This window comes from Molossus molossus, unplaced genomic scaffold, assembly GCF_014108415.1.
Source record: "Molossus molossus isolate mMolMol1 unplaced genomic scaffold, mMolMol1.p scaffold_m16_p_9, whole genome shotgun sequence".
Taxonomy (NCBI): domain Eukaryota; kingdom Metazoa; phylum Chordata; class Mammalia; order Chiroptera; family Molossidae; genus Molossus; species Molossus molossus.
The window spans coordinates 20,171,637-20,189,204 of NW_023425403.1; the positions used below are offsets into that span (position 1 = coordinate 20,171,637).

Consider the following 17,568-nt stretch of genomic DNA (forward strand, 5'->3'; position numbering starts at 1 on the left):
GAGTAATATCAGTGAAAATGGTGGAGTAGGGAAATCTAATAGTCCATCTCTCCATAAAAGCAATAAATAAATGGGCAAACATTGCCAGAATCAACTTTTTCAGAATGCTGGGTTTTAATCAGCATACAGTAGATAAGGGATGCTTAATCAAGAAAAAAACCGCTGAGTCTCAGGAGGAGAGCTTTGTGGTATTTTTAATTACCCACCTCCCCAGCCCCATCCTCCACCCCAGCTTGGCAGTGGCCTTGAAGACAACAGCCCACATTCCCAGAATAGGTACTTAGTACAGGAAAGAGCAGAGCAGATCTTATTCTTAAACACTGGTTGTTTGTTTTGACCTATCTGGTGGTGCCCTGAAGGACTAGCTCAAAGGGTTTGCCTTTATTTCAGGTTAGACAGCACTTTCCCAGGGATAAGGCAGCTCTCTGAAGGGAGAAGGGGAGGGGAGGAGGGAGGAGGGCATGTCTGTTTAAAGCAAAATGTATTAGCTGATGCCACCTAGGGCAAGGGATAAAAGTTGGAATAAACAATACATAAACTAAAAAACTTGGGAGGAAAGGCCATTGTATGAAATGCTTTGGAGAATAAGGGCTTTGAAAAGTTCCCACATATTCCTAAGAATCTAGAAGGCCACACACATGTTCAGGGCTGGACACATGTTCAAAAAGACCTTTAAAAAGGCTAGAAAGGTCTAAGCTCTCACCTCTGGCTGAAGTTCAGACTCTCTACAGGCAGGAAGCTAAAAGAGAGTTGTAAACGCCCTAGCTGAGCATTAAGAGCATGCCCCAAGACACGCAGCCCATCTCCAAGGAGTGGGGAATCTTGTTGTGGTTCCAGGAATTTATGTATTTATTTATTTATTTTTGATTATTTTATTATAAAGATTTCCAACACTAGGTATCTTCAGGACTGGCCCTGTGTTTAAGATTCCTGAGTAAGCATCTGTTGTCTTGTTCCTTTAGGAGAAGTTCCATGCTGATGTGCATTAGCTTCTCGTTCATCTTGTTTAGTTTCGTTGCCAATGACTTTCTACCTTCTATTTCTTTTAGGTAGAGTTGCTTATACTTTTTCGATTTACAATCTTGAGATGTTTTTATTCTGGAGGGTTCAAATTCCAGTTCTTTCATTCTGAGTTCCTAAAGAGCAATTGAAGCATCATGATTCTCTCTTAATGGCTCTAGATTTGCTTGAGATAATGCTTGTGTCTGTAAAAACAGATCGACTTCTTCTAATACTTCTTTTCTATACTGTCCTGCTCTTTCTTCAATCTTCCATTTATACTGTTGTACTTCACTGAATTCTACCATATTCATGTGCATATGTCTTTTGAGATTTACTATTTCCTGTTTCCACTTCTGGTTTTCATTCTCTAGTTTTTTACATTTTTTTATTGCTTTCACTGATAACAACTCCTGTTGATGAAATAGATTTTCTTCATCCAGGCATAGACATTTGGAAGATGCTGCTTCTAGCTTTGCTTACAGGTCATCATTCTGAACATCCATTTTTGTTTGATTTGGTTTTAAAACTCTAGGGAAACTAAGCTCTTCGTTTGCATGTTCAGTTAACTTGCTTTGTGTCCTTTCTAATAGTTTCATCAATCTGGTAACCTCTTTTTTTTTTTTTATCCTCACCAGAGGACATTTTTCCATTTTTTGTTCAGATAGAGTGGGAGGAGGGGAGAGAGAGAGAGAGAGAGAGAGACATCGACTCGAAAGGGACACATCCAGTGGCTGCCACCCACACAATCCAACCAGGGCCGGGGACAAACTGCAACCGAGGTATGTGCCCTTAGCGGGAACCAAACCTGGGTCTCTCTGGACCACAGGCTGACACTCTAACCACTGAGCCAAACTGGCCAGGGTGTAACCTCTTTTTTTTAATTCATCGTTTTTCTTTATTTCTTGACCCAAGCTATATTCCAGAGTTAATTTTGCTACAACGTATTTCTTTAATTTTTCATTTTCATCCTGAGATTGACTTCTGCTTTGATCTAGTTTCTTCTTTAAATCCTGTGTCTCATTTTCTAAATTCACACAATAACATGACATAACGTCCAGCGAAGCCTCTAACACGGATTGTTTTTTTTAGGGTATCAGCCAGTTTTTGTCCCACAACTGCAACTCTCTGCTTTATCATTTTCATACTGATATATTATTTTAATAAGTACGTTCATTGGTTAACTCCTTGTTTCTTTCATTCAACACAAGACCTTGTTTTTCATTTTTGGTTTATAGTATTTTTATGATATCCTGAAACTGATCTTGCATATTAATTATAGTCGGCTCTCGTTTATGGTGGTTAATCAGTTCCAGACGCTACCACGATCAATGAATTTCCACAAAGTAGGATTCTTTATTTATATAAAATCGTCCCTCTCCACTTTGGCTTTGACTTTGGCGGCTTCACTTTATCGCGGTTTTTATGGTATTTGGAAAAAACATGATAGAGTGAAGCCGCGAAAGTCGAAGCACGAAGTGGTGAGTGACGACTGCACTGTCTTTTCTTTATCGTCAGTCTTGTGAGCATCATCTAGTTGCTGTTGAAGCAACATATTTTCGCTTTGTAGGTGAGATAACTTCTCCTCTAAGGATACCTGCTTTTTAATGTATTCATGCAGTTTATCTTGTTGCTTTTGATATATGTGTTCCAGTTCCTTCTTCTGACACTGTGTTTGGCTTAGGTCTCTTTGTACACCTTCTAAAACCAATGTCTTTTCTCTGAGAGCATCTCTGGCCTGATTAAGCTCAGTTTCTAGGTTACTGAATTTACTTTCAGCTTTAGAAAGTTGTTGAGAGCCTGGCCAGTGTAGCTCAGTGGTTGAGTGTCGACCCATGCACCAAGAGGTCATTGGTGTTCCTGGTCAGGGCACATGCCCAAGTTGTGGGCCCGATCCCCAGTGGGTGTAGTGCAGGAGGCAGCCAATCAATGTTCTCTCTCATCAATGTTTCTGTCTCTCTCTCCCTCTCCCTTCTTCTTTGTCTTTTTTTTTTTTTTTTTTTTTTTTATTTATTTATTTATTGTACGTGCCCCTAGCGGGAACTGAACCCAGGACTCTCTGGTCCACAGGCTGATGCTCCAGCCACTGAGCCAAACTGGCCAGGGCCCTCTCTGTCAAAGAAAGAAAGAAAGAAAGAAAGAAAGAAAGAAAGAAAGAAAGAAAGAAAGAAAGAAAGAAAGAAAGAAAGAAAGAAAGAAAGGAAGGAAGGAAGGAAGGAAGGAAGGAAGGAAGGAAGGAAGGAAGGAAGGAGTTGTTGAGAAGAATCTCATTGTTATCTTTCAGGTTAGACACCTCTAAATTCATTTTGTCCCGTAAACAAAACCATTCATCTCTTTCTGACTGGAAAGTAAGTTGCAGGTCTCTTTCTGATGTCTGACATTGCTCATGATCTTGTGTAGCAGTAGCCAGCCTAGACTTGTAAGACTCAACTTCTGTTTCCAGTCTTTCTCTGTTTTGTTTTTCATTCTCCAGGTCAAAGTTTAGCAATGTATTTTCAGCTGTCAGGACATTAAGCTGTCCATTATGTTGAAATATGGTTTCTGTTAATATTTTCTCATTCGGGTTTATGGTTTTATGAAGATGGTCATTCTTTTCTTTGACAATTTTAATGTCTTCAAAATACTTTTTTTCAATTTCCTGATTCTGATTTTTTATTGTGTCTATTTCTAGTATTAGCTTTGCATTTTCATCCTATAACATGTGATTTTCATGGAACAGATATCCTTCTTTTTCACAATTATCAGAAACGTGATTGAAATTCCCTCTTACAATCTTCAATTCCATCTCTTGTGTTCTAACAGTGGTTTTAAGTTGTTGCTTTATTTCAACTTCTTTAATATATTATTGTTCTTTTTCTCTTAACTGCTTCCTCTTTTCTTTATATAACAGATCAGATTTGTGTCTCTTCTCTCTATCTTATTTTCAAATAAATCTATCAGAATATTCATTCTCCATAGGATATTGTTGGTTATCTGTTTGTGTACTCTTTGTTTGTTGAATAATTCCATCACTGTCAGCAGCAGATACATAATATGTGTTTCCTCCTACTTCTGTTTTACTAGTTTTCTGCTTTTTACTTTCTTCTTCAACTTGACTTCTGCTTTGATCTAGTTTTTTTTAAATCCTGTATCTCATTTTCTAAATTCATAGGATAATGTGATGTAACCCCCAGTGAAGCCTCTAACATAGATTGTTTTCTTAGGGTATCAGCCAGTTCTTGTTAAAGTTGACTCACAAATGCCAGTCTCAATGTGGCTTCTCCTTTAATTTCATAGTTATAGGACTTCCATTCAGCTCAATTTCAGGTGGTTCTGAAGGATGTTTGTTCTGTAGTTTAGTTGTAATTTTGATGTGGTTGTGGAAGGAGGCAAGTACCATGTTTACCTACATCACCATCTTGACCAGAAGTCTCAGTTCCAGGAATTTAAAGACATCTCTGTAGCCCTGGCCGGTTTGGCTCAGCGGTTAGAGCGTCGGCCTGCGGTCCTGAGAGACCCGGGTTCGGTTCCCGTTAAGGGCGCGTACCTCGGTTGCAGTTTGTCCTGAGCCCTGGTCGGTTGTGCGGGTGGCAGCCACTCGATGTGTCCCTTCACGTCAATGTTTCTCTCTCTCTGTTCCTCTCTCTCCCTCCCACTCTACCTGAACAAAAAGTGGAAAAATGTCCTCGGGTGAGGATAAAAAAAATAAATAAATAAAATCTACCTCCCTTTAAAAAAAAAAAAAGACATCTCTGTAGAATCACTGGGTTGACCACTAAACTAACAGAGCAGAGATTTCAGTAGCCACATGAAGAATACATTATAAAATGAAGACTTTATAAAATCAGTTCAAAAAAGTCACTAAACAAATAACAACTACTACAATAATTAGCAACAAAATACCTTAAGTAGTGAAAAGCATCTGATTAGCAGAGTTACCACATTCTAATATTCAAAATGTTCAGTTCTCAATAAAAAATTATAAGACATGAAAAAATAAGAAAGCCAATGAAGAGAAAATTTAAAAATTAATAGGAATTGGCCCTGAGAAAGCCCAGGCTTTGGACTTACTAGACAAGTACTGTATATTAACTGTTTGAAATATGCTTAAACAGGCAAAAGATTCAAAAAACTAAAGGAAACCACGAGAATATATCTCAGCAGATAGAGGATATCAATGAACATTAGAAATTATAAAAAGAAACCAAACAGAAATTCTGGAGTTAAGAAAATAAGATATGCCCTGGCCGGTTTGGCTCAGCGGTTAGAGCGTCGGCCTGCGGTCCGGAGAGACCCGGGTTCGGTTCCCGCTAAGGGCACGTACCTCGGTTGCAGTTTGTCCCCGGCCCTGGTTGGTCGTGTGGGTGGCAGCCACTCGATGTGTTCCTTTCACATCGATGTTTCTCTCTCTCCCTCTCTTCCTCTCTCTCCCTCCCACTCTATCTGAACAGAAAATAGAAAAATGTCCTCGGGTGAGGATAACAAAAAAAAAAAAGAAAATAAGATATAATAATGAAATGAAAATTTCAATATCATTATTTATTAGGGAAATGCAAATCAAAATCACAATGAGATACCACTTCACATCCATGAGGATGGTTGTAAAGAAAAAATTAATAAAAAGGAAGTGACACATTTTGGCAAGAATGTGGAGAAATTGGAACACTCATACATCGCTGGTAGAAATGTAAAATGGAACAGCCACTGTGGGAAATAGGCTGATTGTTCTTCAAAAAGTTAAACATACACTTATCATACAGCCCAGTAATTCCCCTCATGGGTATACACCTAAGAGGACTGAAAATGTATATTGAAATAAAAACTATACATAGTATTCATAGCAGCATTATTAATAATAGCCAAAAGGAGTAAACACTTCAAATACCATTAATTAATGAGTAAATGAAATGTGGCATACAATTCAGCCATATAAAGGTATGTCATGCTACATGATGAACTTTTAAAACAAATGAAAGAAATCAGACACAAACAGCCACATACTATATGATTCCATTTATATCCAAAAATAGGGAAATCCAAAGAGACAGAACACCAATTGTTGTCAGAGGCTAATACCTCCAACTCCTTGACCTCCTTTTAAAGCAAAACCCCAACAAAGCATGGATCCATTATCACCTACCTCCTCTGTGCCTGAACCTGAAACAGTACTTTACTGAAGAAAAACACCTGGTTAGGCAGCATGGTCACAGGTCGAATTCATAGTGACCAATCTCAAATTTACATTCAACCATGCCAGAAATTTTCCTAATTTGCTCTACTAGCACCTCTCCCACTTGCCATTATTATTTCATACCTCCTCTCTTCACTAAAACTCTGAATTCCTTCTTCCCCTTCATCTTCAGCTGATGATCAGTCCTCATACATCATGAAGAATATAGAGTCCACCATGCCAAGCACATCATACTCTATCCATCAGTCCTCGATTTGCAACTACTTTCTTCTTTTTCCTTCTATTACACAGAGGAAGTGCCTTTCCCATCATGAAAGTCATATTCTACCTATCTGCCCTGGGCTGAAAATTCTTTCCACTCAGGGCATTTCTTGACACCCAAGGTGTTCATTATGGCATTTTCTGAATGATCGTGGGTGATCTAGCTTTGTTTTTTCTTTTATCTATATTATAAAAGTTATCACAGATTACTTATATAATTTTTTAAAAGAAGAATTTAAGAAAAAGGTATAGCCCATTGTTATCTAAAAGTTGTGATAGGAAATGTGGGTAAATCCCGCTTGTCATTTGAGTCAACATTCAGCCAAGGAGCTGTATGAGCCCAAGTCTTGAGGAGATCACACGGTTACAGAATGTAATAACTATGTCTTAACAGGCCATGTAGCTCAAGCTTCCATAGCCAACTTGTTACTATTTTCTCTTTCCTTTTTGAAAAAAATTTTTTTCTTTATTGATTTTAGAGAGAGGAAGTAAGAGGGAGAGAGAGATAGAAACATTGATGAGAGAGAACATGGATTGGCAGCCTCCTGCCTGCCCCCCACTGGGGATCGGGCCCACAACCTGGACATGTGCCCTGACTGGGAATCAGGCCGGCGGCCTCTTGGTGCATGGGCCGGTGCTCAGCCACCGAGCCACACCAGCCGGGCTATTTTCTAATTTACCTTAGTCATAAAAACTGAGCTGGAGAGGTTACCTGATGGCTGATCTATAAAAAAGGAGTGAATTCCAGAGGAATCTGACAGCATTTGAGAGCTCGGTGTGGGAGGGTTCACGTCTGTCCTCAGAGCCACTTTTCCTGTCAGTGAATCACAAGTCAAATTACAGAAGAAAGTGACAGGAATTCGGCTAAATTTCAAGTCCCAGTATCAGAAGGTTATTCATCTCTCCTAAACTATCAGCTGTCTGTTTGGCAAGGGACGTTTCTTCTAATTATGTATTGCTCCCTGCGGGCCACCAGCAAGACCTCTATTTTCTCCACAGTTATTAATCAGCTACTCGGTGTTAACAAGAAGATCCAGTCTAGAAGGATGCAAATGCATTCTCTCTACTTTCTCCTAATCACTCAGCAGGTCACCCTGGGAGCTCACTAATGAGGTGCCCCAGCCAACTAACAAGCTGGCTGGCTCTTATTCTTAATGATCACTTCCAAGATGGGACTTTTTTTTCTTTCAAATTCACAGGCCAGTTCAATACACTAAAAGATATAACTTTTCTGCAACTTACTGGAAAAATTTTATCTAAATAAGGCAAAGTTAAAATGGAGTAACCAAATTACTATGAAGTTAAATGCCCAGCCAATGGAGAATTCAACTGGGCACAAAATCAACACCAGTGACTGAGTGCTCATCTGTGTTTCTGCTATCAAAATTTCACCCTTCTGATGACTCTTCCTCTATCAACTTCAAAATAGAATTCATACTCTAAAGCAAGTATTAGACTGAGCCCTGTGAAACTGCCAATATTTGATTGTTTTACCTATAGTTGTGGCAATTTCATACAGTTCAACTTAATGCATAGGCCCTCAGAGGTTTTTTTTGTTGTTTAGTTTTTTAAAAATTTTTTAAATTGATTTTAGAGACAAAGGAAGAGAGAGAAACATCAATGTGAGAGAGACATTGATCCATTGTCTCCCATACCAGGATCAAACCTGCACCCTAAGTGTGTACCCTGACAAGGAATCAAACCCGCAACCTTCCTACATGGGACTACACTCTGACCAACTGAGCCACACTGGTCAGGGCGCTCAGAGGTTTTCTTGAATGGGTTTGAGTTTTACCAAGGATAAATGCCCTGGTCAGTTTGGCTCAGCAGTTAGAGCGTCGGCCCATTGACTAAAGAGTCCTGGGTTTGATTCCGGCCAAGGGCACATATCTCCATTGCAATTCATCCCCAGCCCTGGTTGGGGCCATGCAGGTGGCAGCCAATCAATGTGTCTCTCTCACATTGATGTTTCTCTCTCTCTCTCTTTCTCTCTCTCTCCCTCTCTCCCTTCCTCTCTCCCTTTCGCTCTGTCTGAAGATAAATGTAAAAATATTCTTGGGTAAGAATAAAAAATAAAATAAAAAATTATAATAATTGCAATAGTTAACATTATTCAGATCTTTTTATATGACAAGAATTGTTGATAGATTAGATAGATAGATAGATAGATAGATAGATAGATAGATTCATTTTACCTTTACATTTAACACTCTCTTTTCACAAATGTGAAAACTGAAGCATAAAGAGGTTGAGTAACTTGCTCAAGGTCACAGACTGGCAAAGGCTAGATTCAGACCCAGGTTTGCCTGTCTGCATAGGTATTAACCACTGTGCTGTTCTTCCTGAAAAGTTTCCATTGGTAATAAATGAAGATATAGAGTGGGAAAAGTTCCCTCTGATTTCATTTACTTGCATAGCCATTCAATCTTCTACTTTTTTTTTTATCCTCATCCAAGGAAATTTTTCCATTTTTTATTCAGATAGAGCATGAGGGAGAAAGAGGAAGAGAGAGAGAGAGAAACATCGACATGAAAGAAACACATCGAGTGGCTGCCACCCGCACGACCAACTGGGGACAAACTGCAACCAAGGTACATGCCCTTAGCGGGAAGCGAACCCGGGTCTCTCCAGACCGCAGGCCAATGCTCTAACCACTGAGCAAAACTGGCAAGGGCTCAATCTTCTAGTTTTTCATTTAGACCTTGTAAAGGATAAAGTTATGCACAGGTACTAATGGTGAGTCTATTGTATACAACAGTCTTCTTACATTCAGAATTTACAGCTTTTGATAAGCTCAGTATTGCTTATAATTAAGAATCTACTAAGCTTTCCAAAGGGCTAAGAGACTAGAAAATAGAAGACAGAGAGAATACATGTACATGTATGCTTATACACCATGCATCTGTAAGTATTATGTATGTAAATTAGGCTGTGAGGATGTGGTATAGACAAAGACCTTTGATAAATTAAATAGAACACTGAGGTTTCTAGTTTTATTAATAGAACTCAAGGTTCTGAAAACATTTCTCAGTATTAACAAAGAGGAATGTCAGATAACACATCTTTTTGAATGTATAGCTAAGCTCACAAGAAAGTAACAGAAATTCCCAAAGGCCAGGAATGAAGAGGTGACTGAAAACTAGCGCATTAGATGAGTATACTGACGTGGCAGCTAACCTGGATTGATGGGTATATTTACACTTGGACTAATCTAGGGAATTGGGCTTCTTTTCTTGTTTTGAATTTATGGGCATAAGTTAATCACAAAATGCTTTTATTATTCTGTCTAATGTCCATAGGATTCATAGTGATGTCCTCTCTATTCAACCATTTTTAAGCATCAAAATTCCTATTTATTAAATAGAGACTGAGCTAGAGAATTGGGTTTTAATGTGTACATGGTGATAAAGTAAAAAGCCTTGAGAATGTGCCAAGTAAGAAGTTGAAACCGGGCCCTACCTACCTTGCCTTCTCTGCCCCCAGATACAGTGCAGTGGGAGAGTGACCGTGGGCATCGGACCTTCTGACCAGCCCTATACCTGGTCTGGGTTGTCCCAGGGACGCCTTCTGGTAAGCCCCCGCTATTTCCTTACTATTTCCTCTCTCATTTTCTCCCATAACTGTAGTTTCAAGAGCAAGTTAATTACCGCAGAGGGAGGCAGAGCAAATTAGGGACTCTGAGAAACGACAGAGATGGACAGAGGATGCCACGCCCACTGCCGGAGCCAGTGGGTGACAACGGTGGTTGGCAGTGGGGAGAACCGAGGTGCAGCCCCAAGAGTGTTCTATCCCATCTTTCGTCTCCCTCTCTACCTCCTGTGCTCACCACCAACCCACCCTGTAAACTCCCCGGGGCCTCCCCTATAACTGTGTGAAAGGAGAAACAGTGGCCCAGGCAGAAAGAAGAACGAAGTAGGGGGAACAGGAAGAAAGGGTAGCAGAAACAGAAGAGAAGGTCCCCTGACTGCGGACCTTTCCCAAGAGGCTGCACATATGTAGGGAACATAGAGCGCAGGGTCAGTGCAGGCAGGGATTATCAGATGGGCCAAAATGAGTATACAATCGAGAATTCACAGGATAGTTTTTCAAAATACTAATGAAAGCAGCAAAAAAAAAAAAAAATTAATGAAAGCTACTTTTACAAATCAAGATAGGAATTCATAATTTACAGTGATCAGATACTTTTTAAGTGAAGGCAAAGGAGGTATCTTTTTTTTTTTTTTAAATCCTCACCCGAGGACATGTCCATTGATTTTTAGAGAGAGAGAGAAACATCCATCCGTTGACTCCCACGTGCGCCCTGACCGGGCTGGAAATCAAACCGGAAACCTAGGATGTGCCCTGACCCAGAATCAAACCCGTGACCTTTCAGTGTGCTGGACAATGCTCCTACCAACTGATCCACACTGGCCAGGGCAAGAGGTACCTTATTTTTTAATAGTTTGTTCTATTGGAACTCAAAATGATAGCCAATGTTTGTCTCTGATGCTCTTGAAGATGTAGGCTGGCAAGTTCCAAGCTCTGCAGCATGAGTTAGCAAGCTGGAAACCCACAAGATTCGATGGTATAGTTCCAATCCCAGGACCGGTAGGCTTGAGACCTAGTAAGAGGTGAGGTTTCAGTTCAAAGGTGGTCGTGGAGAAGGAACAGCTTGTAAGCCTCACCCCTATGCCCCACACCTGGACAAGTGGTGAGAAAGTCTGAGAGCTCCCTCTTCTGACACCGACAGGACCCCCACACTCAGCCCCACTCCCTAATGACCATTACAACGCATTTCAAACCTGTTGCGAGATCTGTCCTACTCCCCTGAGAAGCCTTGGTTATGTGAGTAATAAACCTTTATACCCTCTTGTGTATGTCAGGTCTTCTGTCTCAGCAGCCAAGCCTAACTTTGGGTGGGGGTCCATCTGCCTCTGCAGGGACCATAACAGCATATATTTCAAATAAGCAATTATTTGTTTACTACTATATTTGTGAATCCAACTGTAAAGATAATACAATAAAGACTTTTAACAATCTGTTTGTTGTTGTAATGTTTTAGGAGTTCCCATTTTCAAAAGAATTCATCCTCTCAATAAGACATCCTAGTTGCAAAGATTTTCCTAAGTATAATGGTTTTGAATAACCATAGAAAGTAATCTCTCTAATTTATATCATCGTTGCTCTCATTAGCCATAGTATATATGGCTATTGTATGAGAACAAAACTGGTATATGATCAATGACTTATTTAACCGTTCAGTATTTATTTACAGAAAGCCTACTATAAGATAGACACTGTTCTTACCAATGTGGATATAAAACAATATAGACAAAAATCCCTCCCCTTGCCCTGGCCAGTTTGGTTCAGCGGTTGAGCGTCGGCCTGCGGACCAGAGAGTCCCGGGTTCGGTTCCCGCTAAGGGCACGTACCATTAAAAAAATAATAATAATAATCCCTCCCCTTGTGGGCTTATATTCTAGTGAGAAGAGATAGAAAAATAATAATAAATTATATAAATTAGAAGATAATAAGTGCTATGGGAGGAGGGGGGGATGCAACAGAGTAAGGAATATGCAAAGTCCTAAGGCAGAGATGGGAAGTTGGACATTTTAAATGCAGTAGTTTGGTTTCATTACTGTTGATCACCAAATATATTTAGTTTTCCACTCCCAGACCCATGCTAGGATTGTACTTCCCTGCCATACTAAAGTTAGGAATGGCCCGTGAAGAGCAGAAATGGCGTGTCACTTCGGGACAGGAGGTCCAAGAGCAGTGCGTGGTTTCCCACACGCCCGCCCGTCTTGCTGCAGCAGTCGCAGAACATGCCAGAAGGAAGCTTGAACCTGCCGGGATCCCTGAGCAACTGTGAGGAGCTGGAGCCCTGTCGATGTGTGTGAGACGTTTGGTGTGAGCTATGTGTTGATTAAGGGAGTGAGATTTGGGGGACTGTTTGTTATGCAGAATAACCTAGCCTATTCTAACTAATGCAAGTAGTCAGGAGTAGGCCTCACTAAGGTGACACATGATGGTTTGATGGCTTAACCCTGAATGTCAATAGTAGAAAAGATGAGAAGTCATCAGAATCTGGATATATCTTTATGTACAGAAAAGAATTGAGTCTTAAATGACAGAAGATAAGAGAACAGCGGCAGCAGACCACATTGGTTCTAATAGTATGTCAGAAATATCTTGTGTGAATAGCAAATCTTATATTCTGGCAACAGATGCAGGAAAACAACATATCTAGTAGGTCTACAACAGCATAAACAACCCATTAAGTATTCAAGAAAAGATTTCAGAAAATTACACCCTTCCAGTCAAGATGGTATTGTAGGTAAATGCGGTATTACCTCCTCCCACAGCCACATAAAAATTACAACTAAACTACAGAACAACCATCATACAGAACTACCTGAAAGTGAACTGAATGGAAGTCCTACAACTACGAAATTAAAGAAGTAGGCACAAGGAGACTGGTGGGAGGGGCGGAGGCGTGGACACGCTGGTCCCACACCTACGTGTGGCAGATAAAAATCAGGAGGATATCTCAACTGTGAAGGTCCTCCCTAAGGAGCAAGGGGACCCAGACCCCCCAGCTCAGGATTCCAGGCCAGGAAGAGAAGTCTCCATAACTTCTGGCTGTAAAAACCAGCAGGAATTGAGGCTGCAGGGAGGCTGAGGCTTCTGGAGCCCCAGGCAGCTCCTCTTAAAGGGCCCACGCACAGACGTACTTGGACCTGCTCCTTCCAGGCTCCAGCATGGGGGAGGAAGCTTGAAAGGCACCAGAGACACATGGGGAAGAACTGAATTGTTCAGCATCAGGGTGAGAGCTGGAGGGGCAGCTTTCTTCTGGACAGACATGCTGGCAAAGGTCATTGTTCCTTTGGTGAGCCCTTCCCCCATGGGCCCAGCAGATGGGGACAAAATCTGAGACTCCAGCAACCTAGCTCACACTGTTTGCCCCATCCTGGTGAGTCCCTGAGGCTCTGCCCCACCCAATTTTGGGGCCACCCAAGCAGTTCTAGCGGCTTTACCATAGAATGGCCTTCTCGGCTCCTGCTTCGAATTTTCCTAAAATCTCTCAAACAAGCAGCATCTGGCCTCAGCCAGCCCCATACCTCTCTTTAACTGGCCCAGCCCTGGCACTGGCAGCAGCTGGCCTTGATTCATAGCTTGGCCTTGCCTGGACACCTCCAAGCCCAGCACATGAAGCAGGCATCTGCATATTGCTTTGTAACTCATGCCTGGTGGCCCCAGGTAAAACACAGGCAGTGGCTGACCTTGGCCTGTGCCTCCCAGGAGGCCCCAGAGCCAGCACAGCCAGTGGTCAGATTCAGATCACGTCGAAGCACCACCACCCAACCATCTCCACAAGTGACACACTCAAGGGGTAGACTCAGTGGGTACTAGAGCCCTGCTGAAATAAGTCTTGCTCTGGGTGGTGGGCCTCTGCACAGCTGATCCTCCAAGGTGGGCAGAGATCAGTGGGCAGTGGGCACAGCCAGTCCTTGCAACTGATCAGCCTGAGTAAATTCCTCCCATTGGGTGCCACAGCAATCAAGACTCAGAAGGGTGTACAGTCCACGGGGGGTGAGGGAGCACCTTGAATGCCCAGCTGCAGTGATCAGGGAGACTGTGCCACTGGACCCTAGAGGACACCTACTAAATTAGGCCACTCTACCAAGCCTAAGAGTTTTAGCAAATCCACCTAATACATAGAAACAAACACAGGGAGGCAGCCAAAATGAGGAGACAAGAAACATGTCCCAAATGAAAGAACAGAACAAAACTCCAGGAAAAGAACTAAATGAAATGGAGATGTGCAATTTAACAAATGCAGATTTCAAAAAAATGGTTATAAGGATGCTCAAAGAACTTAGTGAGGACCTTAAGAGCATAACAAAGGACCGGTCAGAAATGAAGAATACACTAAAAGAATAAAGAATAATTTACAAGGAATCAATAGTACATTCAGTAAAGCTGAGAATCAAATCATCAATTTGGAATATAATGAAGCACGCCCTGGCCAGTTTGGCTCAGCGGTTAGAGCGTCAGCCTGCGGTCCGGAGAGACCCGGGTTCGGTTCCCGCCAAGGGCACATACTTCGGTTGCAGTTTGTCCCCGGCCCTGGTTGGTCGTGCAGGTGGCAGCCACTCGATGTGTCCCTTCACGTCGATGTTTCTCACTCTCTCTCCCTTCCTCTCTCTCCCTCCCACTCTATCTGTACAAAAAATGGAAAAAATATCCTCGGGTGAGGATTAAAAAAAAAAAAAGGAATATAATGAAGCAAAAAACACCCAATCAGAACAACAAAAAGAAAAAAAAGAAAAAGTGGATAATTAAGGAGCATTTGGGACAACTTCAAGTGTACCAACATTCGCATTATGGGTCTACTGGAAGGAGAAGAGAGAGAGCAAAAAATTAAAAACATTTTTGATAAAAATAATGGCAGAAAACTTCTCTAACTTGATGAAGGAAACACACATACAAGTCCAGGAAGCCCAGAGAATCCCAAACAAGATGAACCCAAAGAGGCCCACACCAAGACACATTATCATCAAAATGCAAAAGGTTCAAGACAAAGAGAGAATCTTAAAAGCAGCAAGAGAAAGGCAGCTAGTTACCTACAAGGGAGTTCCCATAAGGCTGTCAGCTGATTTCTCAAAAGAAACTTTGCAGGCCAGAAGGGAGTGGCAAGAAATATTCAGAGCGATGAAAAGCAAGAACCTACAACCAAGATTACTCTATCCTGCAAAGCTGTCATTTAGAATCGATGGCCATATAAAGACTTTCCCAGACAAGAAAAAGTTAAAGGAGTTCATCACCACCAAACTGTTATTATATGAAATGATGAAGGGTCTTTTTGAAGAAAAAGATAAAATATATGAACAAACAAAATGGCAATGAATACATATCTATCGGCAATGAAATCTACAAACAAAATGAATAGGTAGAACAGAAACATTCTCATAGATACAGAGAACATTTTGTTGGTTGCCAGTTGGGAGGGGGGTTGGAGGAATGGGTGAAAAAGGTGAAGAGATTAAGAAGTACAAATTCATTGCTAGACTGATAAACCTCAAAGGGAAAGGGGTTGGGGGGGGGGGGAGAAATAAACCAAGGAACTTAAGTGCATAACCAATGGACACAGACAATAGTGTGGGAAAAGGTGGGAGGGGGGCGGGAGTGAGGAGGAGGGGGTCAGTGGGGGAAAAATGTGGAACATCTGTAATACATTTTACATCCAACAATAAAGATTTTTAAAAAAAGGTTAATAGATGCTGATCAGCTAAAGGCTTAATAAAAGCTTGCTCTCTTCTTTATAACATTTTAATTACATATTGTGAATCACTATATTTAAGGGATCTTCTGTAAATTGCTGAAGAGCTAATATTGCAGCCCGTAATTCAGTACTGAGTTGACCCAGGCTCAAGGCTATTTCTCCAATCCTCCTTCTCTTTCCAGGCTGCACCTGCTTTGTGGTCCACCAATGACTATAGTTCTAGACCCAGGTAATGACATATTACTGATTTTCCACACCATGTTAAGGTGTAATAGATGAATATTTTGTAATTTATTTGCTGGAAGAGAATAATTAATTTCCCCAGTGAAATCTGCTAGAACTACTCGAAAGTCCATTGCCTGGGAAATCAAAATGTTAATCATTCCTGAGTAACAGGTAAATGTAGAATCTGAGGGTCATACCCTGTTAGTGCTTGTGTTCTTTTACTAACTTTGTCTATTAGATTTGCTAATTGTTCGATAAATGGAGTTATTGCTTTAGACAGGGTAGCTGGGGGAAAGATCCGTTCAAGATCTTTTACTTTGGGAGTTAACTGTCCTATCAATGCTGTAGGGTATGGCGCAGTTGGGTATACAAAGAGCTGAATAGGGTCCTTTAATGACTGAGGATGAGCTTGTCGGGTTTGAGTGGTTATTTCTCTAAGTTCTTGCTGCACCTCTACAGATAGAGTTCTAGGTGAATCCAGTGTTTCATTACAATTAGCCAGTTTCTATTGCTTAGAATTAAAGAATCTTAGGAGATTCACCATATATATCAAGGTTCTTTGTAGCAAACAAAAGAAAATGACTTTAGTAAATATGGCAGAAAAGGAATTTATTAACATATATCAACTAGTTCCTAGAATCGCTGGGAAGGCTGGCAAACCAGGCTGAGGAAGAGGCAGGTTTTCAGGCACAGGATCCAGGCAGCACACAACCAGCCAAGAACACAACTGTCCAGTTCAAATGTCTCCCTAGGGAACCACACTGAAAACAATCTCTTAATTGCCCTCACATCTTTGTGCCACGACCTCCAAAGACCTGGAGGAAGCCTCTGATTGACAAAATTTTGTCACATGACTTTGCCCTATGTGCAAGGGGCAGGAATAAATGATATCTGATCCTTTTCCCTAAGGAGCTCAGAGCAGTAAGAAAGACCTGCATGGAAAAGAGAATTACAGTGCAATGTACTAAGTACAATAGTAAAAATGTGTGCCATGTTATAGAAAACAGATAATTTTTAGCCAGTCTGAGAGGACGGGGTCGGAATGGAAGAGGTCAAGGAGCTTCAGAGAGAAACATGCACAAACTAGAGAAACACGACTAACTGGTTAAAATATCAGGAACCCTACCCTAACATCCAAGCAGTTCTGCTGAACTCTGAGTAAAATTGTCAAACTTATCTTCAGCTCCCCTTCATCTCTCTACTTTTTCCTTTTCACGCCCTCCCAACCAGGCACAACAAGCTCCCAACTGAAGTACCCTATTGCCCCTTGCAATTAACCCCTATCGTGGGCCATCAACTCCCAATTGGGACCCAGCCATCCTGTCTTTTATTCTGAGGCTTAGATTTTGAAGGTGATACCTCAGAAGCTTTTTCATAAGTATAAACATACAACAGAGAAGCGGGGGAGGGACGGCTGAGAGGCCCTTCCGCCCTACACTCACAGCATCTTTCCTTCTCTTCCCTCCAAGCCACTGACAGAGCCTCAAAGAACACCCCTAGGACTTCTGAGGGTAGTCTGGAAGCCACCAATTTAGTCAACTCTGGATTCACTATTTCCCTATGATCCCAATGATCTGCAATGAGGTGTTCAAAACAAATCTGAGCACTGTTTTAAGAACAGCAAATTTAATGTGCAGATCACTATAAT

At 41.3% G+C, this 17,568-nt stretch overlaps 1 pseudogene; it reads right to left on the reverse strand.

The window, feature by feature from the left end:
- Nucleotides 1-883: 883 nt before the first annotated feature.
- On the reverse strand, nucleotides 884-6,335 carry LOC118623033 (annotated as a pseudogene).
- Between the last annotated feature and the right edge of the window lie 11,233 nt (nucleotides 6,336-17,568).